General features: G+C 40.9%; 1 protein-coding gene across 3 annotated transcripts in view; it reads right to left on the reverse strand.

The window, feature by feature from the left end:
* The window catches only part of VEGFC (vascular endothelial growth factor C), a 271,647-nt gene that overhangs the window by 169,281 nt on the left and 77,859 nt on the right, over positions 1-24,507 (reverse strand). Inside the window, exon 1 of one of the 3 annotated variants that reach the window (XM_029579856.1) lies at positions 16,992-17,011. The exons of the other annotated variants lie outside the window; for them this stretch is intronic. The gene's annotated coding sequence lies outside the window, so the exon portion shown is untranslated. Of the gene's footprint in view, positions 1-16,991; positions 17,012-24,507 lie in introns of those variants that run through there. 3 annotated transcript variants of the gene reach the window in all.

A 24,507-nucleotide genomic window follows, 5' to 3' on the forward strand; every position in this document is an offset into this window, starting at 1 on the left:
GCCGTCGGCTGCCACTAATAAAAATGGCACCGATGGCCCTTTGCCCTTACCATGTGACAGGGTATCCATGCCATTGGCCGGCCCCTGTCACATGGTAGGAACACTGGATGGCCAGCCCCATCTTTAAAAATGGCGTGGGCCGACCAGTGCTCCTACGGTCACACAAGGCAGGCTACTTAGCCATTTACCTGGCTAAGTAGAGCAAAGCCGCTAGTTAACCAGATAATTCGGAATTAGACCGGATAAGTGTGCTTATTTTTACATCTAATTTTAAAGTGATAAGATAGTAACTTTCAAACCGGTACATGTGCACATATTTGCGCTCATGCTTTGGCCCACGCCCAGGGATGCAGCCATTTTATAACACATGCATGCACATGCGCTTGTTATAAAATAGCCTGGCCGCACATATATGTAAGCCAAAATTTAAGTTGGCATGCGTATGTGCGTGCAAATGTTGCTTCTACTACATAAATTAGGGGATTTTAAAAGGGGTGTGCCAGTGCTATGCCCAGTTTTACTAGTTAATCCCCAGTTTGCCAAGTTAAGGGATAGGTCCTCTAAACACCCCAAGTTTAATAGCCTTCACTCCCCCCAGTTAGCCCTGACCCTTAAACCCCACAGATCTGCATAGTTTTCTTTAATTTTTTAACTTCATCCATCATCCGTAGCAGAAGTAAAGTTACATGGCAAGGGACTTTGATGCGCACCAGGTTGTGTAAGTATTTACATGCACATCTAAGGTACATGCCCATGCCTTGCCCATGCCCTGCTCCTTTATGAAAACATTCGAAATGTGAGTGCTGCGGGAGATATGCGTGTATCTCGGCGGCTTTTAAAGTCCGCTCAGCGTGTGTGAGCCCAATTTATTCATACATTCCCTAATTAATATATGCACTGGGCTTTTAAAATTCACTTCTAAAGCAGTAGATTTCACGTGTGTAAATTAGATGCATTTATCCCCATAAGTTGGATTTTATACACAGAAATTTGGGAGATTTTCTAACATGTGCATGGCAGTGAAATTATCAATTTTACCTAAGAGTCTACCAATTTACCTAGTCCATCTGCAGCTCATCGAGACCTTCTTGGCTCTTCAGCCTGAAGTCCCTCCACTTCACCCAGACATCCCACCCAGTCACTATTTCATTTTTAAGATGTTTATAATCACTTACTTCAGATATTGAGCAGGAATAAATATATGCGAGTAAGCTGCCAAATTTACATGTATAAATTGCTTATAAAATAGCAATTTACTCGCAGAGATGATGGCCCTCAACCAGGAACACTCCTGGCCCGCCCCTTTTTTCCACATGTAAATTTACTCATGGACCCTGATCTACATGTAAATGTTAAGGTTTCTAATAAAGCATACACTTTCATCTATGCTATTTTACATGCAGTGTGCGCCTTCTGAAAAGTCACCTTTAAGGTTTTGGTGATGCATCCAAGGCACCTTATTAAAGGAGCTGCAAGTTCCTATTAAATGTTCCTCACTACCTGCTTTCCAGAGGGGGGGGGGGGAAATTTGGTAGATGCTTCCCTTCCCTCTGCTAAAATATTATATTTATGTTATATTCACTTCTAAGCCAGTAGATTTAACGTGTGTAAATTAGATGCATTTATCGTCCTAAGCTGGCTTTTATAAGGGCTGTAGGAGCACCGAGAAGAAAGGATCACCTTGCTTAGTGGCTGGAAAGAATTAGCAATTACTACTTGGAGAAATTTTTAAAATTAAAAGTATTGGGGAGAGGTAAACTATTGGGGTATATTTTTTAGTGTGTTTGTATGTTTTGTTTTAAATAGGTAGTCCGAAAAGCAGGCAACAAACAGAAGTTTATGTGTTTGTATTTCCCAAACCCCCCACGCCTCTCCCATCCGCCCCTAGCTCATCCTTTAATTTATAGGCAGGCCTCACTTTAACACTAAAAATAAATAAATAAATACATACATACATAAATAGATCAGCCTTTTAACTTAAACTCAGAAATTCCCCACACCTTACCAAGAGTTTGATAATTCCCTTGTAGGTCACTATCAGATAGATAGTAAATACACTAATACATTTAAAGGACCCTAATTGTATATGCATTCCTACTCCTATAGCAACCTAAAACTTAACTAGGAACTGAACAAATTTAAGATGAAGGCAGCAGTCCAGCAGCAAGAGGGGGGCTTCCCAGTCTTTAGCATCGAATGTCACATGTATGATTTTTTACCCACCGGTGAGAAGTTGAACATGTGCATGCTATGCAAAGAGCTCCTGGCTCTCAGAGAATGAGTCCGATCTCTGGAGGCTAGAGTGGCAGCCCTGAAGAAGCTGAGGCAGAAAGAGAGGTATATAGATGAGAGCTTCAGGGACATAGTAGCCAAATACCAGCTCTAGTCTAGCAGCTCTGCTGCTGCCTTCCAGAAGGACAATCTCATGATTGGCAGAATCAACCTAGTGCAGCAGGAAATGATCCTGTAGCAAGGACCTGCCACGCACATGTTATAAAATCCAGGGTCGGTGCACGCACGGGGGTGCACAATTGTGCAACATGCGAGCGCCGAGCCGAGCTGCCTGCCTCCGTTCCCTCCAAGGCCGCTCCGAAATCAGAGCGGCCTCAGAGGGAACTTTTTTCCGGGCCCCCCCCCACCTTCCCCCCCCACCTTCCCCTCCCTAACCCACCCCCCAGCCCTAACTAAATCCCCCCCCTACCTTTGTTGAGAAAGTTACGCCTGCCTAACTTGTGCGCGCTGGCTGGCCAGCCCCCGACACAGGCTGCTGTGTCGGGGCATTCGGCCACGCCCCCGGACCGCAGCTACGACACCCCCCCCCCCCCCCCCGACCACTCAGGGAAGATGTCTAGGCGTCATAGTGGATAATACATTGAAATTGTCGGCTCAGTGTGCCTTGGCGATCAAAAAAGCAAACAGAATGTTAGGAATTGTTAGGAAGGGAATGCCAAATAAAACAGAAGATGTCATAATGTCTCTTTATCACTCCATGGTGAGACCGCACCTGGAATACTGTGTGCAATTCTGGTCACCACATTTCAAAAAGGATATAGCTGTACTGGAGAAAGTGTAGAGAAGGGCGACCAAAATAAGGGGCATGAAATGGCTACCCTATGAGGAAAGGCTAGAGAAAGTTAGGGGTATTCAGTTTGGAGAAGAGACAACCGAGGGGGGGAGGGGGGTATGATAGAAGTCTACAAAATAATGAAAGGACATGAACAAGTTAATGTAAATCAGTTATTTACTCTCTCAGATAATATAAGGTCCAGGGGGCAACCCATGAAGTTCATTTAATGTTCTTTATAAGAATCAATTTTAAAGTCATAATAACAAGACTCTATGTAGGACATTCTGACGTTACTGTTTCAGTTTTAATCTCCTATGTAAGAATTAAGATTAAAGTTACAATGTTAAATAAGAATTTACTGAAGTTATAATGTAAAACAAGAAGACATCTACTGCTTGAACACAGTTACAATGTAAACCGATGTGATATTCCAAATTGTACACCGGTATATAAAAACTAATAAATAAATAGAAGAAAATTCTTTCATTCACCACATAGTTAAGCTCTGGAATTCAATGCCAGAGGATGTGGTCATAGCAGTTAGTGTAACTGAGTTTAAAAAAGGTTTGGATAAGTTCCTAGAGGAAAAATCCATAAACTGCTATTAGGGGAATTAATAAGTAATAGTAGCTTGAGATTTATCTAATGTTGGGTACTTGCCAGGTACTTGTGACTTGGATTGGCCACTGTTGGAAAAGGATACTGGGCTTGATGGACCCAGTAGGGCAAATCTTATGTTCTTATAGGCCATATGGTCTTTTTCAGCTGTCATATTTTTGTGTTTCTATGATCTGAAGCCTGAGAACTAGCCTCGAGAATGGGAAGAATGGGAGAGTGGACCTGCACAAGGGTGAACGTAGATGGGACTTTTAAGGCCTACTTTGACTCCTCATTGCTCCTGATGTATACTTCAATTCAGGCCATAATTGGATCATTAGTCATGGCTCATGACGTACATCTAGGATTTCAACTAGGAGGCTTTGCAGCCAAATGAAAGCAAAGACAGTTACATAAAGACATGATGTCACCTTTTTATGCAAATGTTTGCCATTTTTTGGGTGAAAATATCTGTCTGGATTTTAATTTTTTTCTTTCTAATGTCATTTGAAAGAACACATTTTTCATGCAAACGTCACCCTGTTTTGTCTTGGACCCAACCTAGCTTTGGTCAGAAATACAGTCCTAAAGACAAGCATCACTTGCATGAGTGAATGCACTATGTTAAAAAAAAGATTAATCATCAAACTCAGTGCAAAACTTTGTATGCTGATTAGTTACCTTTCATTGGTCAGTAGTGGCTGAGCCACTGCCAATTCAGCAAAATTGACAACCCCATCGCCTAGGGGCCACTCCAGACAGCCAAACAAGGAACCAGCCACAGGTTTCCAAGCTTTTATTGAAGCAAAAAACAAGAAAAGGCAAGACACGATGTACGAGAATTACTTAAACTGCATATTTCACAAAAATTCACTTAAGTCATTTTTCGTGCCTAGCACATGCTTTTGAATGTTCCATCAATGTGTGATGAAGTTGTTATGGGTGTATCAAGGGTAGCAATAATGTGCTCCTCTGGAATCCAACAAGTGTCTCTATGGGGCAGCCAGTAAAATGACGTGGCAGGACCTTGGGTGTGCAAGAAATTGACCAAGACATCACGTTCCTCAATTGAGACTTCGCATATATGGCCAATCCACCAGGAATTATCATAGATGCAAGCTAAATACTGACCAGGTTAGAAGCTGGATACTTGAAGGGCAGGAAAATATTTGTGTTCATGGTCACGGAATGAGGTGATGATATCTGAAATTTTGCTAATGCAAATTTTAGTTATATTAATGGACTTGAATTGATGATCTTCCCTTTCCTTTGCCAAAAACTGTATCACCTTTTCTAAACCTTTCATCCCGAACATGGGTGATTGCTTCAATGTCCTCCCTTGTTACAAAGAAAAATTTGATACCACAAAGAGCACAATGGTGTCACAGACCAGGGCATGATCCCAAAATCTCTACCACAATACATTGCTAACGTCATTACCATAATTCCTCGTTGTGATTCTTTTGCGTGTTTAGGCTTACATGTAGTAAATAACAGAGCACAATAAAATGTCCATTTTGAGGGGTCGTTTAAAAAAGTATGTGGAAGGAAGATGTGTCATAAGCTACAAACATGGTAAGCACAATACGCTTCACCGTACTGTAACATTTCACATCTCTATCTCATTTGCTTGTTACACAGCAAGGCCTCTTTTTAACATAATGTGCCCATGCATGCAAATGATGCATATCATTAGGACCTTAATTCTGACCAAAGCAAGACTGGGTCTAAAATGAAACAGGGTGACTTTTGTAGAAAAAAGAAAAGATTTAAAAACTACATTGTAGAGATATCTGCACCTGAAAATTGGAAAATTTTGCATAAAAAAGTGACTGTGTCTTTATGTACTTATATCTTTGCTTCCAATTGCCTATAAAGCATCTTAGTGCAAATCTTATATGTATATGCCATGGGCCATGACCACTGGTCCAGTCAGGGCCTAAATCAAAGTACAGGTCAGGAGCAATGAGGACATAAGAACATGCCATACTGGGTCAGACCAAGGGTCCATCAAGCCCAGCATCCTGTCTCCAACAGTGGCCAATCCAGGCCATAAGAACCTGGCAAATACCCAAAAACTAAGTCTATTTCATGCTACTGTTGCTAGTACTAGCAGTGGCTATTTTCTAAGTCATCTTAATTAATAGCAGGTAATGGACTTCTCATCCAAGAACTTATCCAATCCTTTTTTAAACACAGCTACACTAACTGAACTAACCACATCCTCTGGCAACAAATTCCAGAGTTTAATTGTGCGTTGAGTGAAAAAGAACTTTCTCCGATTAGTTTTAGATGTGCCACATGCTAACTTCATGGAGTGCTCCCTAATCTTTCTTTATCCAAAAGAGAAAATAACTGATTCACATTAACCCGTTCTAGACCTCTCATGATTTTAAACACCTCTATCATATCCCCCCCCTCAGCCGTCTCTTCTCCAAGCTAAAAAGTCCTAACCTCTTTAGTCTTTCCTCATAGGGGAGCTGTTCCATTCCCTTTATCATTTTGGTCGCCCTTCTCTGTACCTTCTCCATCGCAATTATATCTTTTTTGAGATGCGGCGACCAGAATTGTACACAGTATTCAAGGTGCGGTCTCACCATGGAGCGATACAGAGGCATTATGACATTTTCCATTTTATTTACCATTCCCTTTCTAATAATTCCCAACATTGTTTGCTTTTTTGACTGCAGCTGCACACTGAACCGATGATTTCAATGTGTTATCCACTATGACGCCTAGATCTCTTTCTTGTGTGGTAGCTCCTAATATGGAAACCCAACATTGTGTAACTATAGCATGGGGTTTTTTTCCCTATATGCATCACCATGCACTTATCCACATTAAATTTCATCTGCCATTTGGATGCCCAATTTTCCAGTCTCAGAAAGTCTTCCTGCAATTTATCACAATCTGCTTGTGATTTAACTACTCTGAAGAATTTTGTTTATCTGCAAATTTGATTACCTCACTTGTCTTATTTCTTTCCAGATCATTTATAAATATACTGAAAAGTAAGGGTCCCAATACAGATCCCTGAGGCACTCCACTACCCACTCCCTTCCACTGAGAAAATTGTCCATTTAAACCTACTCTGTTTCCTGTCTTTTAGCCAGTTTGTAATCCATGAAATGACATCGCCACCTATCCCATGACTTTTTACTTTTCCTAGAAGTCACTCATGAGAAAATTTGAAAACGCCTTCTGAAAATCCAAATATACTACATCAACTAGTTCACCTTTATCTACATGTTTATTAACTCCTTCAAAAAAGGAAAGCAGATTTGTGAGGCAAGACTTGCCTTGGGTAAAGCCATGATGACTTTGTTCTATTAAACCGTGTCTTTCTATATGTTCTGTGATTTTGATATGTAGAACACTTTCCACTATTTTTCTTGGCACTGAAGTCAGGCTAACTGGTCTGTAGTTTCCTGGATCGCCCCTGGAGCCCTTTTCAAATATTGGGGATACATTTGGTACCCTCCAGTCTTCAGGTACAATGGACGATTTTAATGATATGTTACAAATGTTTACTAATAGGTCTGAAATTTCAATTTTTAGTTCCTTCAGAACCCTGGGGTGTATACCATCCAGTTCAGGTGATTTACTACTCCTCAGTTTGCCAATCAGGCCTACAACATCTTCTAGGTTCACCATGATTTGTTTCAGTCCATCTGAATCATTACCCATGTAAACCTTCTCTGATACAGATATCTCACCCACATCCTTTCAGTAAACACCGAAGCAAAAAAATAATTTAATCTTTCCGCAATGGCCTTATCTTCTCTAATTGCCCGTGTAACTCCTCAATCATTTAATGGTCCAATTCACTCCCTCACAGGCTTTCTGCTTTGGATATATTTTTAAAAGATTTTACTGTGAGTTTTTGCCTCTACGGCCAACTTTTTTTCAAAATGTCTCTTAGCCTGTCTTATCAATGTCTTACATTTAACTTGCCAACGCTTATGCGTCAAAGTAGGCATTATATTTCTTTTGTAAAAATGTTCACATACTTTGCTGGCTCATAATAAGGGAGACAAGTTTACGTTATGTTCCAACTTTGCACTGGGACTTACTACTAGGAGTTGTACTAATCCACAAAATTTCAGGCCCCTGAGAGTTATTGTCAGACTGCAGCACCTGGACAAAATGGCCATTTTAGGTTGCGTGGAACATGGTACTGAGGTAACCTGCATTCAACTGCCTCTAGCTCTCCAACCAATGGAGATCCAGATGAAAAATATAGTACAGTTTTGTATGAGACCCTAGACAACATCTGTGCTAAATTTTCAGAGGAAGTTGAATATGAAACCCTGATCCACTTGATATGGAAAGACCCAGAAGTAAAGTTAATTGGAAGGAGGCCTCAGCTTGTGCCGGGGTACATAAGTATTTATGTGTGCATCTCTTGCCAGATCCCAAAATGCTCATGCCCTTGCACAGACTATACCCATTCCCCGCCCCTTTTTGGAAATGTTTCAGATACGTGTGCCGCGGCATTTATGTGGGTATATGGGCGCTTTTAAAAATATGGTCAGCATGCATAAACCGGACTCCATCACGCATTCCTTAATTGGTGCACATGCCGGGATTTTAAAATTCACCCTTTAATAATGTAGAAAGAGAATGCTTGTGACGAAACTGAGTCGATTTCTTCACATCAGGAAACATAGCAAGCCTCTACCCCAGAAAAGACCTATCTCTTAACCTAAAAAAAGATTTTAGGGCACACTGCTTATCCAATTCCAAGTTGAAAGTAAATTAGGGGTGAATTTTAAAAGAGTTGTTCATGTTAAAAGGCCCATATATGCGAGTATATTGGGCGAGCACGAGCAACTCTTATTTTAAAACTGGAAAATTATATGCGTATATGGATGAGTTGTGACGGCTCCTAGCTTAATGACGGTATAGAAAAGAATTTAAATAAATACAAATAAATTAAATGAGTGCAAAAAAAACAAAATGCGCAAAAAAAGGGGCAGATTTGGAGCAGGTCAGCGGAGCTCCTAAGTGAGGTCAACATTTACATGCATAATTCCCGATTTTAAATCCGGTGAACACAGCGTTCATTGAGCTGTTACTTCTGCTCTTTATCAGCTGTAAATCTGAAAAAAATACATTACAGCCAAAAATTGACTATGTAATGGGTCTGGATAAACAGAGGGGAGTGCAGGCTGAGGAACCAGAGGAGTCTTGATGACCTAGAGATAGACTGGGCAAACTGGTGGACTAAGTGGTCAAACCGATTAGTTCCTTCACACGTGCATGTTTTAAAATGTGCTCATTTGTACATGTAAAAGCCGACAATTTCTAAGGAAAGACACTATAATAACGTTTCCTCTTGTAACCGCTTAAAATTAGGAGCACACATTTTCTCGAGTAAATGCACTTTACTTGAGTAAGTGGATTTTTGAAAATTGTTCTATGTTTTAATGCACAAACTGTTCAATGTAAACCGGTTTGATGTGACCCCTGGTCGTGAAAGCCGGTATAGAAAATAGCTAAATAAATAAATAAATAAAATATGCCATTGAATTGTCCATGGGATATATTCAAGTAAGGACCCAGAAAACAAATCGGAAGCCAATCCAGTAAGCCGTGTAGCAGTAAAGAAAGCGAAGATCAGTGTATGAAAAAAAGCCCTTTAATGGAATTAGCCCGACTCTGGCCGAGTTTCGCTCTTTGATTGAGAGCTGCCTCAGGGGCAACTAAAAACAAATTTTAAATAAAATTAAATTAAAATTAAAAGATAGAACACATACAAAAACAAGTGAAAATTAACAGTTGACAACAGTTGTCTGTTTAATTTTCACTTGTTTTTGTATGTGTGTTGACAACAGTTCTATAAAGAACTTATTAAGCATGTCCCTAGGTGAAATACAGGAAAAAAGGAAAATTTATAAATCATAAATTTAATCTCCTAGCAAGATTGTCTCTATTCTCTGTCTTTTTATGTGAAATCTGATTATCCTTTATGAGAGTAAGGGAAGAATTTTGTAATGTGACTTTTTGTTCTGACATAATATCAATCTTCTTTTAATGATCAACTATCATCAGACAGCACTCATTACATTCAGGCCGATACAGTACAGTGCGCTCCGACGGAGCTCCCAGGAGAACCGGGGCTTGCGCTGGGGGGGGGGGGGAACCGCTGCAAGCCGCTTTCGAGCTGGCTCCCAGGAGAACTGGGACCTGCGTGGGGGGGACCGCTGCAAGCCGCAAGCCGCTTTCGCCACCGGCTGCCCCCTCCGGAGGACGGCAGAGAAGGCTGAAAGGGCTGAAAAACAGCAAAAGGTAAGTTGGTACATGTCGAGCCGCTTCGGGAGGAGGGGATTTTAGATTTAGGTTTTCATGGGTTAAAGTTGGGATCCACTTCCTGGTGCCTGTCATTTCAAATGACATTTGAAATGACAGGTACCAGCGCACCCAGGATACTGTATAGACGCTGTATTAAGCGCCTATACAGTAAAATGGGTTGCGCGGGCCTAACGCTTCACAGACGCTTCTTGGACGCGGCTTGCATTTGCAAGCTATTTAAATACAGTATCGAGCGGTAGGTGAGCAGGACTGTGCGTGCGGCAAACGCGGGTGCGCCCGGCACTAACGCAGCTCTTCCTACCGCTCCTTACTGTATCGGCCCGAATGTTTGTTTGGTACATTGATGTTATAATGTTGTTTACAGAGCTTCCAATGAAAAAGCTGCTACTTTGTTGCGCCTCTCTGAATATATTCTGACATTAGCATAGCACATATCCCTGTGTGGGAATCTGCATGACCTATGACCCTGTGCCCAAGAGCAGACCTCAGATTTACTTCCCACTTTGAATCTTTTGTATAATTTCTTAGTTGAATATATTATAAATTGATATTTCAGTTTTAAAGCAATTTATCATTATAATAATTCTCTTAAATGACTACACAACTGTTTTTCTCAAAAATTTCTGATCTCTAATGAGGATTGAGTGTGTTTCTATTTCCTAAAGTGGTTAAAATTGAAAAATATAGGAACTAAATTCTAGCACTTAGTTGCAAGCCTTTAAGTAACCTGTTAGGTAGAGTCACCCTGCTACAAATTAATAAGAAAAGCTATCTTTAACTTTAAGTTTTAATCTGTTGATCCTTCCTCACCCCAAGAGATATGAAATATTTAAATAGTAAAATTTATTATTACATGCTAAAAAAATAATCACAGCACCATTTAGTGAAATTTTGGGCAAATACTAAAGTAACCCTTTTCTTTTAAGTGGAATATTCTCCAAGGGCACAAAAAAAATAATATCTACTGGAACTGTCTTTCGCTGATGCTTGGCCCCTCCTGTTTGTTTTAACCCCAGGGGTGAATCCTTTCTGTGTGTGAGTGTGGGGGGGGGGGGGGAAGCTGATGCTTATGGCTCAAACAGTAGCATGAGTTTCTCAACTGTGTGTCAGTTTTTCTGATGAGGTGCTGCTGAGTTGGGATAGATGAGATGGACACAGGACTGGGTGCTCAAAGAATATTTTACTGACTTTGAACATTTATTTAACTTTTTGAACAATCATCAGATCTGCAGTTGCAGCTAGCTGTCCTCTTTTCTCTGTGTAAATGCCCTGCTCTCAGGTTCCTTAGCCACTTCTCACCATTATTTTTCTGAGTGAGGGAGAGACACAGGGGTATCCCTATTCTGTGAGAGGGTCCCTGTATATCACTGAAAGATCCTACCTGAGATTCTGTACTCAGCCTGAGTCCCAGTCCCTTTGGGTGTAGAGATCCTTCTGTGAGTCTCCAATATCTTCCACCTTCTTGCTATGACCTCTCAGAAAGAAAGATCTGATATTCCACTTCAGGACTGAGCTGTAATAGCCCCAGCCACAAATGAGAAGAGGTGGCAAAAACCTCCTCAGAAACAAAACCAGTCAACATCCTCTAACTGCCCAAAATCTCCTCTGGAGTGCGTACTGTCACAGAAGCCCCTTTCTCCTTCGACGGGTGCCTACAGGTCTTCAGTTGCTGGTCTCCAGATCGGGAGGAAGGCCATCCCTAAGAAGCTCCAGGTCTCACCTACAGCCAAAAATCAACTCAGTCAAAACTCTTAACATATAGCTCTCTTTAACCTCAAGGTAGCTCTACACTGGCAGGCAGTGCTTGGCAGGAATTTCCCTTAACCAAATTTCTACCTAATGAGGGGTGTGGGCCTCATTTAGGCAAAAGAAACTAACAGATCTCTTTCCTCTTCAAGAGTCAAACAAAAGACCACACCTTACCTCCTCCTAGCCCCCACTTATAGGCAAAAGATCCACCCATCTCAGAAAGTGTCTGAGGGAGGTGCTGACAAATGGAGTCCCTTTCTAGCTATCTAAGCCCTAACTGGTAGGGAACTAGGGACATCTAGTGGCCGGCCAGGGTCACCACACTAAAACTGATAAATATCATCATTTCTCTCTCTGATGGTGATTTGGTTGTTGGTTCTCCAGTCTGTTGTGAAAATGTTTAAGGATGTCTCTCTTCCTATGCCTTTAAATAAAGTTAAGTCCTTAAGGAATAGTAAGGACCTAATTCATCAAGGGTTTTTTTCACATAGATATAGAATTTTTAAAATATCTTAGTAGATGGACGCCCTAGTTATCTTTCTGGCAAAATCTTCTACACATTACGAGAAAAAGATTTATTGATGTATAATGGGTAAAGAGTATGTAGTTTTCCTGATAAATCACAAGATACCAAGATAAAACACAAATACTGTATGTGCATTTCTCAGGGATGATGTATTATTAAAGTAAAATCTGTTATATCAAATATCACTTTTTAAGGACTAAATTCTAAAAATTGAGGGCGTAGTTTTCAAAAACCCATATAGATATAAAGTACATGCACACTATTCAAGATAAACTTTCAAAATATGTACACGTGTAATTAGTACTTTCCAGGAGCTGGAAGTAAGAGGGTACTGGCAGAGTCACACATAAATATAAAAGAAACAAAGGAAAGTTTAAGGGCATTCTGGGGCACAGTTGGGAATGTCATGGTCAAATTAGCATTTTATAAGTGATATATTATATTAATTACTGAGCTTGTCTGTACACTTTTACACCTGCAAATTAAGTCAAGGAAGTGAAACTGCATTTTTTTTTTGTCTGCAGTTTTTGAGTCTTAGGTCTGGGTTAAGTAACAAGGGGTCGGGATGAAGTGCTAGAAGGTCTGGAGATTGCAAATACACACACAAGTATTTTCACAAGTGGAGTACGTGTATACTTTATAAAATACAGGCCTCCATAAATAACTCAGAGTTATTAAAAAAATGTTACAATTACACATGTAAAATATGTATTTGCACTTTTATAAAATGGTTAGAGAAAGTAAGTGACTTCTTGCATTACAAATATGTACATATATTGAAACATATGCTCATACTTTCGGGGCAGAGATACACAGTACTTTATAATCTGTATGGTTCCTACCGCACAATTTATAAAATACTGGTGTAACTTTTAGATGCACCAACTTACGCATGTACGTGCTGACTTGCTCAGACTACTGAAAATTACCCTTCCGATAAGAATACCTGGGCAGTTTCTCTTTTGAAAATTAGCCAGGGTAAAGTGCATGTGCCTGCATAGGGTTCTGATAAGATTCAGCATGTCAGTTCTGCAGTTGGCTTGGCTTCCAAATGTGATAAGTAACTAAAAAAGAATAGCTTTAAAAAGTGTCAAGAAATATCGTGGAAAGTATTATAAAGAACAAAATCACAGAACATATTAGACAGACATGATTTAACGGGACACAGCCAACATGGATTTACTCAAGGGAAGTCTTGCCTCACAAATCTGCTAAATTTATTTGAAGGGGTTAATAAACATGTGGCTAAAGGTAAAACGGTAGATGTGGTGTACCTTGATTTTCAGAAGACATTTGTCAAAGTCCCTCATGAGAGGCAATGTCCTCTTATGGACTGGGATAGGAGGTGATGTTCTCTTGTGGCCTACAAACTAGTTAAAAGACAGAAAACAGAGAGTAGGACTGAATGGTAAGTTTTCTCAGAGGAAGAAGGTAAACAATGAAGTGCTTCAGGGATCTGTACTTGGACTGGTGCTTTTCAAAATATTTATAAATGATCTGGAAAGCGGTACTACAAGTGAGGTGATCAAATTTGCAGATGACACAAAATTATTCAGAGTAGTGTATCACAAGCGGATTGTGATAAATTGCAGGAGGACCTTGCAAGACTGGAAGATTGGACATCCAAATGCCAAATGAAATTTCATGTGGACAAATGCAAGATGATGCATATAGGGAAAAATAACCCATGCTATTGTTACACAACATTAGGTTCCATGTTAGGAGTTACCACCCAGGAAACAGATCTGGGTGTCATAGTGGATAATATATTGAAATTGTCGGCTCAGGGTGCTGTTGCAGTCAAAAAAGCAAACTAAATGTTAGAAATCATTAGGAAGGGAATGGTAAATAAAACAGAGAATGTCATAATGCCTCTGTATCGCTCCATGGTGAGACCGCACCTTGAATATTTATTTATTTATTTATTTATTTAAAGTCTCTTTTATACCGATGACCGTTCACACATCGCATCGGTTTACAATTAAACAGTAACAGATGGGCGGAAACCCTTACATATAACATTGTAAAACAGCGTAACTTTTGGGCGGGGCCCTTACATGTAACTGATAAAAAGGAGGCTAAAACTTGGAAGGGTATAGAGCTGACTATACTGGGCAGAGTCCATGTAGTCAATAAATAGATACAGCATAATCACTATATAAATATAAGAACAAAACTATATACAATAGATAATGACATAAATAGCCGATTCAAAAGTACCAAATCGAAGGGCATAATACAGATTCCACAGGGTCGAATTCCTTAGTCATATAGTAGGATTATTAGTTAAAAAGAGTTTTAGTAGAACAGGGGGGGTTTAAGTAATGGCTGGTGAAATCTGGTAAGCTTGCTGGAATAGCCATGTTTTCAGTTTTTTTTTGAAGGTAGGAGTGTATGTTTCCAGGCGTATATCAGAGGGCAGGGAGTTCCAAATAGATGGGCCGGCGAGAGAGAAAGCTCTGCTTATGGTGGAGGATAATTTAAAAGATTTGATAGGTTGGGCGCGTAGGGTTCCTTGGAGGGCTGTACGTGTTGGTCTATTCGAAGTACGGGGGAGGAGTGGGGGGTTAATCCAGTTAAGGTTAGAGTTCAGCAGACTTTTGTGGATGATAGAAAGGGCTTTATAGCGAATTCGGAAATGTATAGGGAGCCAGTGAAGTTCGATAAGTGTGGGGGTGATGTGATCTCTTTTTTTTGAATTAGTTAGAATCCTAGCGGCAGCATTTTGTAATAGTTGTAAGGGTTTAGTATGAGTAACGGGAATGCCTAGCAAGAGTGCATTACAATAGTCTACCTTAGATAAAATGATAGACTGGAGTACAGTGCGGAAATCAGAAAAGTGTAGCATAGGTCTAAGTTTTTTTATGGTTTGGAGCTTAAAATAGCATTCCTTGATGATGGATTTAATAAAGGGTTTGAAAGTAAGATGGTTATCAATAAGAACCCCAAGGTTGCGAACGTGTGATGGGAAAGATGTGGAAGAGTATGCAGGTGGGATGTCTGGGAGCGGGGGCCCATTTGATATGATTAATAGTTCAGTCTTACTGGGATTTAGAGCTAGTTGCATGTCGTTTAGTAATGTTTTGATAGAGGAGAGACAGGATTCCCATTTAAGAAGAGCAGTTTGAAGAGAGTCAGAGAAAGGGAAAATGAGTTGCACATCGTCCGCATATATGAAATGCTTGATGTGGAGGTTAGTGAGGAGAGTAGTGAGGGGGAGCATGTATATATTAAAGAGGGTGGAAGAGAGGGAGGAACCTTGGGGAACACCTTGGGGCAGACTAATGGGGTCTGATTCATTGTTATCAACTAAAACAGTGAAAAGACGGTCCTGGAGATATGATCGTATCCAGGATAGGGCATTGCCAGTGATCCCGATACTCCTGAGGATGTCGAGGAGGACATCATGATTGACTGTATCGAATGCCGCTGAGATGTCAAGCATATCCCGATACTCCTGAGGATGTCGAGGAGGACATCATGATTGACTGTATCGAATGCCGCTGAGATGTCTACAATATTGTGTTGAATTCTGGTCACTGCATCTCAAAAAAGATATAGTTGCACTGGACAAGGTACAGAGAACAGCGACCAAAAAAATAAAGGGCATGGAATGGCTTCCTTATGAGGAAAGGCTAAAGAGGTTAGGGTTATTCAGCTTAGAGAAGAGACGGCTGAGGGGGATATGGTAGAGTTCTACAAAATCATGAAAGGACTTGAACAGGTAAATGTGAATAAGTTATTTACTCTTTCAGATAATACACGGACTAGGGGCACTCCATTAAGTTAGCAAGTAGCACATTTAAAAGAAATCGAAGAAAAATTATTTTTCACGTAATGCACAATTAAGCTCTGGAATTCATTGCCAGACGACGTGATTAAGGCAGTTAGTGCAGTTGGGTTTGAAAAAGGATTGGGTAACTTCCTGGAGGAGAAGGCAATAAACTGCTATTAACCAAGCTGACTTAAGGAATAGCCACTGCTTGTTTCTGGCATTAGTAGCATGGGATCTATTTAATGTTTGGGTACTTGCCAGGTTCTTATGGCTTGGATTGGCCACTGATGGAAACAGGATACTGGGCTTGATGGACCCTTGATCTGTCCCAGTATGGCATATCTTATGTTCATTTTGGATAACAATGGGCCTCATTTTCCAATGCTTGCGCTAGCAGCGCAGTCTTGCGTTATCAGCGCAAGCGTGCGCTAGCATTATGGGGGCGGAGTTGGCCCCAGAAGAGGAGGAGTCGGGGCGTCACCGGGGCTGACTGCAAAGAAGGCGCGAAAAGGCGAAAAGGTAAGGAGCCTTTTCGCGTCCTATTTTGCGCCCAATAGCGCCACCTTGCATGGTGGCGCTATTGGGTGCAAAACCGGCAGCGATCCTACAGCTGCAGTGTGATCACTGCCGGCTAGCGCAGGACCGCCTCCCCCCCGTTTCGACCCCCGCCCCCCATTAGCGAGATTTTCTAAAGTATCGCAGGCCTGCAATACTTTAGAAAATGAGGCCCAATATCTCCAAAGCACTCTCCTGTCCTGAGGAGCTAAGGAGGCAAATACATTTTTCACAAACTCAGGAAGCTGGTCTGCTGGTTCTTGAACAGGTCCTGGGCTGGAATTGGAAAAGAGACATTCTCTTCAGAGACTAAAATAAGTTCTCTCTCTGACTACTGAAGTACTTGGCTCCAATGAAAGAGAGGGCTCAGAGGTGCATCTGTGGTATCCATGCCAGCAAAATCTCACCTAGCTTCATCTTTGTGATGACCACAGTGATCTTAGACGGTATCGGCTCCCGCCCTTCAAGCCTCCACACTGCCGGCACCATGGAGCGTGTGCTCTACTCTGAGGCTACTAATAGGACATTGGATGTGTTGGGATCCAAGCAGAAAAGGTGATCCAGCACCATGGGCAGTTTCCACGCTGTGAAAGTTTAAGAGATTTGTGTCATTGCCAATGAATGATTCCCAGTAACGGCACCATAAGGCTTTTTCTTACTTGGTTCTCCTGAGCTCCACCTTTGGAGATAAGGCTCCTTTAAGCATCAACAATCACACTTCATCCATTGCCAAGTGTTTCTGCACTTTTCTTGACCCCCATAACTGTAGCGTATTTGTGACCCAGTGCCTCATGAGGGGGAGTTTTTGATGTGGAATATCTATGTGAGGACTCCATACTCAATTCAGCATGGCAGGCACAAGGAAAAAGATCACCTTCTCTGACCAGACTCATGGTCATGTTTCTCCTGCATCTTCCAGGTCCAAGACTGCTGGGCTCTAGAAGATATCCGATCACAATTATAACATGCCATGTCATGGTAAACGCTCCTATCTGTCTGGTCAGTATTTTTGGCCAAATTTTGCAGCATATAATTCTCCTGCACCAGTCATTGCACTGCTAGACAGCGCACGCATGTCACAGTACCCACTTCATTAAAGTGCCTCCCAACTTCACTTGCCTTTCTTTGTTGCCGACTTAGCTGTTCTGTTTTAATTGATCTTAATCTTTTCTGCCTCAAACAGGCTAAGTTTAAATCTCTTTCAATAAGAGGTAAGTCTCTATTTCTGACTTGATATTCCCTTTAAACTGTTTTGTTTCTTATTTTTAATTGCACTTTTATTCATCAGCCATTTTTCCTGTCACTCTGCACCGCACCCTTGGCAGTCCACCTCTTTAAAATTTCTTGTCTTCGGTTGAGGAATGTGTAGGTTTCTGTGCTGTTTGAACATCTTTTTCAGTTTTGCTCTGATTATATTTCACATATTATTCTTCTCCTCCCTTTCTCTGTTGGTTACACTTGCTTTTTATTATGCTGACACATCCATAGCTCTTGGCTTTCTATTTAAAAGAATTTAAAAGAATTTTTTTGTTGAAGCTTTCTTTATTCCTGTCCTCATTTGAGCACTTTCAGCTTTTATTCTTTCCAATTAGAGGCACATTTTTATCACTGATTTGACATTCATCTTACACTTCTTTTTATTTGGTATTTACTTTTACCCGCACCTTAATTCCTCAGTCACTTCTCCTGCTGCGCTGAGCCACACTGACCAGCCCCTGGCATTTTCACCCCTTTAAACCCTCTTCAGTCTTCAGCTGAGATATGGATAGGTCTCTGTGCCGCTAGTACCTTGTTTTCACTATTTTGCCTCCTTTCAGAAATCGTATACGTGGCTCCATTTATTTTCTTCTACAAATTAAATTACACATATGTATCGCCTCTCCCTCCACTTTTTCTACTTGTTTCATACTATGTTCACGTACCCATAGCGTTTATTTAGAAATTCAAAATCCTTGTTATATATTTAATTACATTTTTTTTTATTAATCCTTCCCTTGTCTTCTGTAGTCCTTGAATCTAGATTATAATTAATTTTCTATATTTGTTTGATGGTTCATACTATGTTGTTTCTTGAGTAGCTGTCAAATTCACACTTAAAAAAAAATTTTCATTCTGAACCGTACCCTGTGCTTAGTTAATTCAAGTTCTAGGGCCTGCTGTAGTTTTGTTTACATTTTATTGAAAAGTATTACCCTTATCCATAGCCACCACCAATATACTTTACCACTTACATTAATTTATGATCTACGTTAAACTTTTGCTATTCTGTTTTTCCAGCCGTAGTGCACTTCTTAATTTGTTTCTTTATGTTAACATTTTTTTCTATATGTGTTTCACATTTTAGGGCCTTCGAATAAGTATTTTGTTTATTTAATACTGTCACTGTACAGCAACTCTTTGGTTTAACTATTGTTTTCTAACCATGAAACTTTTGTTTCTGTTCACAGATTTTAATTTTTAACATTTTGTTGCTAGATACTGTTGTGGGTGCCTCCTGACACACCCACCAACAAAACACGGCAGTGTCAGGGGACTGTACTGAACTAAACTCTCATTACAATTAAATTACTCAACTTGAGCTTTGAAAGTTATAATTTTCCTCATTGAATATTTAAGGAGTGAACAGGTTTCACCTTATTTCACACATTTATTCCTATATCATATGGTAAAGGATCAAACACCTGAAACAGACCTCATGAGTGTCTGATCGACATCTAACAACCACAGATACAGAACTTGAAGACCCTGATGACCAGGCCCATCTCCCAACATACTGAATTAGGAAAAAGACTCCTAAGGCATGATATTCAGCTCCACTTAGCAGGATAAATTGGGACTGTACTTTCAGCCAAGAAACGGTTACCCTATATTATTGAACCATTATCATTATGCAAGGCTAAATAAGAATATAATATTAGAGAAGTCACATTGTTTAGCATTGTTAAGTTTATTCTGTTATATGGACTGCTAATTTGCATGCATTACTATGTTATAGAACATAGCTAGATGAAACACAGACAACAATCGCAAGAAACCAGAACATTGGAACTAGAAGTTGTTTTAGTGTAGAAACTGAAATATAGCTTGAAATCTTGTGAGAGAATAATTAGTCTGTAAAACAGAAAATACAATAATATTGAAACATTTTCTTCTTTATACTTTTTTTTAGTGAACGAAAGGAAAGGGTCTCTCTACCATCAAAACACCTCTAGATCTGATGTATCATAAATTAAAATGCTTGTTACCTTATTGGTCCAAAAAAAGATAGTATATAATGGAAGTTGTAATCACTTATTACACCAACAAAAAATAAATTATACATAGCTCTTATTGTATGTACATTAGGATTTCAAAAATCCACTTTCAGTGAATTTTGACTGGTAAGAAGGCCCTAGGAATGGAGGCAGCATGGTCTTTGGTGCCAAATGGGGCTCAGGAGGAAAGACCAGGGAGAAGAAAAAGTTATCTTCAAGCCCTGAGGCAGATACAGGATTGCAAGGAGAAGAATGAGAGATTCAGCAGCAACAGCAGAGGACAGTGAGAAGGCTGATGGGGAGAGATAGAGATAGTGAAAGGGAGCAAGCAGGAAGGAGAAGGGAGAGAGCAGAGTTGAAGATAGGGGTAACAGAGAAAGAGGGAGGAGGAGGAATGGGGTGGCAGGGGAGGGGGATGGAAGAAGAAACGTGTGAACATTACATGAAGGTAGAGTAGGGGGTTTCACCATATCAAGGAAGAAATATACTCACCATATATTTTTGTATGCCCATCTTCCCACCCTAAATTATTGTACATTGTAAACACATTTTTCCCTGGTAAGTAATTCCTGGAAGAATTTTTGTATCATCATACATAAGCTTTTGGGTCTTATGTTTTATTTCATGTCTCTCAATAAGGCACTAATAGCTAACATACCATACAATGTATATACAATTTCTTTTGGTTGATCATGTAAAAGATACACACTGTAAAGTATCCTCACTACTGAATCATAAAAAGCCCTTAAACTAATAATAGTAATCCATTTCAACAAACTGGCACTGAACAAAAAGCAAAATTATCCTAGGAAGAAAATCACAATTAACAGAAATTAAAGAAAATGTTTTAAAATCCAAAACAAGTGCTATAAGAAAAAATATACTGTGAAAGTTTTCCTTGAACATATGGTGTGCCCAATTTGCAGAGCAAAAATGAAGGGGATTCATTAATGATTGGTCTTAATAACTTAAACAGTAACACAATATGCTAGTTTGAAAAGAGATAAAAAGGCCATTGTTTTTAATCTTCTTCAGCTGTCTCTCTTAGTTCCCTTGTGCAAATTAAGGGAAAGGTACACAGACACATTATTAGTGAAATTAAAAAAAAAAATTGAATCAGCTTAGACATAGTCTAACTCATCCCAAATAGCCTAGCCATCAAGGTAAATAAGATCAAATAAGTATCCAGAATTTAGAAGTATTATTTGAAGCATGACAATGGTAGTTATAATTAAAGATCCAAAGAGAGATATTAAAAAATGCAAAAAAATTGACAAACCACAGGAAAATGTAGATAACAGTAAATGCAGGGACAATCACATAAAAGAAGATAAAAATGAACAGAACAAAAATGCTCATGTTCGCCATGTTATAATCTACTTCAATTATTCATTTTAAATACCAAAACGTATTTAAACAATAAAGTGCTATTGTGCAGAAGTGTCTTTGTGCCAAAATATTTCTCAACTGAATGCAAACACATAACCAATCAAACGGCATACTTTCCCAAATTTGAGGTCTAGCCAGTACGGCTCCGGATATCCTAGTCGGTAAGATATATTTACAGTATTAACACATCCATATTTACTGTATAGTGTGATTCCAATAATTCATTTTTCTCTGTCCTTAAAACTAAGTATTTAAAATTATAAGAAGGCACTATTTATGTGAGATACAGCAATTTCCTAAAAGTCTGGCTTACCTATTCTTCAACCACTTTTAAGATGACTCATAACTAGATTTATTTTAAAATAAAGACCATTGATCTGCTCTCTAAAAGAAAGATATAAATTGTAAGAGCATAATGACTGAGGGAGTAATTTTGTTACATCACACATAAATTAGCTGGCAAATATGCAGATAGGAATAGGGTAAAAATGAGCCTGTTCAGAAGAGGAGAGGAGATGAAAAGGGGGATGCTACTGCTGTTGGGCATAGGTGGTGGGGCAGAGCGAGGACATACTGGTCAGGGGTGAATGCCAACAGGCTAAAGAAATTCTTTAAACAAATACTAAAAGTTTTCATTTCTCCTCTTTGTATTAACTCCTGCCTAGTATCTCCCTCTCTGTCCTCCCACCGATGCCCAACAGCAGTGATAAGTAAAGGCATGAGAATACTGTGACTGGCATCTCCAAGGAACCCATTACGGTGCAGTTGGGAGGAGGGTGGTAGAAAAGGGGAAAATGCTGGGTAAGGGATATTACTGCTGCTAGGCATGAATGGTAGGGCAAAGAGGGGAGATACTGGACAAGGGTGACTGCCAACAGGAGAAATAGAAATCTACCTTATAAATGGGCTCTGACCGACGGCCCGCAAATGCGCAGTAGAGAGCAGCTCCACCGCGCATGCGCGGGCGAGCACGTCGGTCAGAGCCGAGCGTGCACGAAAAAAAAAATGGCGCTGGGGCCGCAGTAGCGGCGGCGATGAGAAGCAGGAGCGGCAGCGGCGGCGGCGAGGAGCAGGAGCGGCGGCGGCGAGAAGCAGGAGTGGGAGGAGCAGTAGCGGCGGCAGCGACGAAAAAAAATGGCGCTGGGGCAGCAGGAGCGGCGGCAGTGAGAAGCAGGAGCGGCGGCGGTGAGAAGCAGGAGTTGGAGGAGCAGTAGCGGCGGCAGTGACGACGAGCAGTAGCGGCGCCGCGCGCACACGCGCGAGGGAGGACCCCCCCGGAGATCTTCTGTCTGCCGGTTGTGGATGATCTGAAAGGGGAGGGGAGAGAGTGGGGGGAGGGGAGAGGGAGGAAGGGGGGAGGAAGGGGAGAGGGGGAGGAAGGGGAGAAGGAGGAAGAGGGGAGAGGGAGGAAGAGGGGAGGGGGGAGGGGGGAGGGGAGAGGGGGAGGGAGAATAGAGGGGAAGTGGGGGAGAGGGAGGAAGAGGGGAGAGGGGGAGGGAGAATAGAGGGGGAGGGAGGGAGACTAGAGGGAGGAGGGAGAATGAGGGGGAGGGAGTGGGAAGGAAATGGACCGAAAACATTTTTTTAAAATGTAGCCCGTTGTTACGGGCTTAACGGCTAGTACTTTTAATAATTGAAGAATGTATTTCTTCTGTTCACAGTCACCCCTGCCCTTCCACTCATGCCCACCAGCAGTAGCACTCATTTTCACTTCCACCCAGCACGTTCCTATCTTTTGCCCTTCCTCCACCCACTAAATTTTTAACCACTTTCAAATATGAAAATCTTTTAACTATTAAGAGTGTTTGAAAATAATTACTGGGAGTATAATTACTGTTTATTGTGAGAATACCACTTTTGTCCTAGCATATTCAAATAGGATGAATTTGTTCTCAGACTTATATGTGAATTCTGCTGCACACAAACACAATGTGACAAAGACACAAGGTGACAAAAGCATTAAACTGCTGTACTAATTACATTTTTTCCAAGCTTTTTCTCTCTAATATATGCCTTTACTTTCTATAAATTGTACTGTATCTTATTTTTAGAATTTCCTCTTTTAGATCTACTGAAGACCTTGTACAAGAATTTGTACTGCACCATGTCTGATAAGGAGAATAAGAAGATAGATTCGGAGTACAGGGTGTTCAACAAAGAGTGAACAAATGATTATTTTTTGTACAGTACAGGGTAAAGGCTGTTTGTTTCATCTGCCAGGAATATGTGTCTGTATCTAAGAAATAAAATGTTTGCTAACATTTTGAGACTCATCTGCAATCTGACAAAAAGCAAATGTTGCTTACGTGTAACAGGTGTTCTCACAGGACAGCAGGATGTTAGTCCTCACATATGGGTGACATCACAGGATGGAGCCCAATCACGGAACACTTTGTCAAAGTTTCTAGAACTTTGACTGGCCCCTACTGGGCATGCCCAGCATGGCACTAACCCTGCAGCCAGCAGGGGTCCCCCTTCAGTCTTGTTTAAAAAGCTACAGGAAGTGCCGAAAAATAAAATAAGAAACGTAACGAACCCAACACAGCGGGGCTGCAGGTGGGTTTCTTGAGGACTAACATCCTCCTGTCCTGTGGTAACACCTGTTACAGGTAAGCAACATTTGCTTTCTCACAGGACAAGTAGGATGGAAGTCCTAAGATATGGGTGAGTACCGAGCTGAGGATGTCCGAGTGTGCACCAAATGTACCCAGGTGTGCAAGGCACTAGGTCTGGGGAGAATTTTGGCCGAGGGCATCCTGAACCCTACCGGGCAGGCGGAAGGGTGTTGGTACGTCAAGTTGTGAACAGGTTGCGTAGGACAGATTGGCCGAAGATGGAATCTTGTCTTCCGGCTTTGTCCAAGCAATAGTGGGCTGCAAAGGTATGGAGTGAACTCCAGGTGGCAGCCCTGCAAATGTCAGGAAGTGGCACTGATCGTAGGTGTGCTACTGAAGTCGCCATGGCCCTCACAGAGTGTGCTTTAACACGGTCTTGAAGTGGAATGCCCGCTTGCTGATAGCAAAAGGATATGCAGCCCGCTAACCAGGAGGAGAGAGTCTGCTTACCCACAGGTTGCCTCGATTTGATAGAATGGAAAGAGACAAACAATTAAGTGCTTTTCCTGTGGGCAGCCGTACGGTCTAGGTAGAACGCTAGAGCACATTTGCAATCAAAGGTATGCAGAGCCTGCTCTCCTGGATTGGAATGGGGCCTGGGAAAAAAGGTAGGTAGGATAATGGATTGATTGAGATGAAAATCCGATACTACCTTAGGCAAGAAC

The sequence above is a fragment of the Rhinatrema bivittatum genome, chromosome 1 (genome assembly GCF_901001135.1).
Source record: "Rhinatrema bivittatum chromosome 1, aRhiBiv1.1, whole genome shotgun sequence".
NCBI lineage: Eukaryota > Metazoa > Chordata > Amphibia > Gymnophiona > Rhinatrematidae > Rhinatrema > Rhinatrema bivittatum.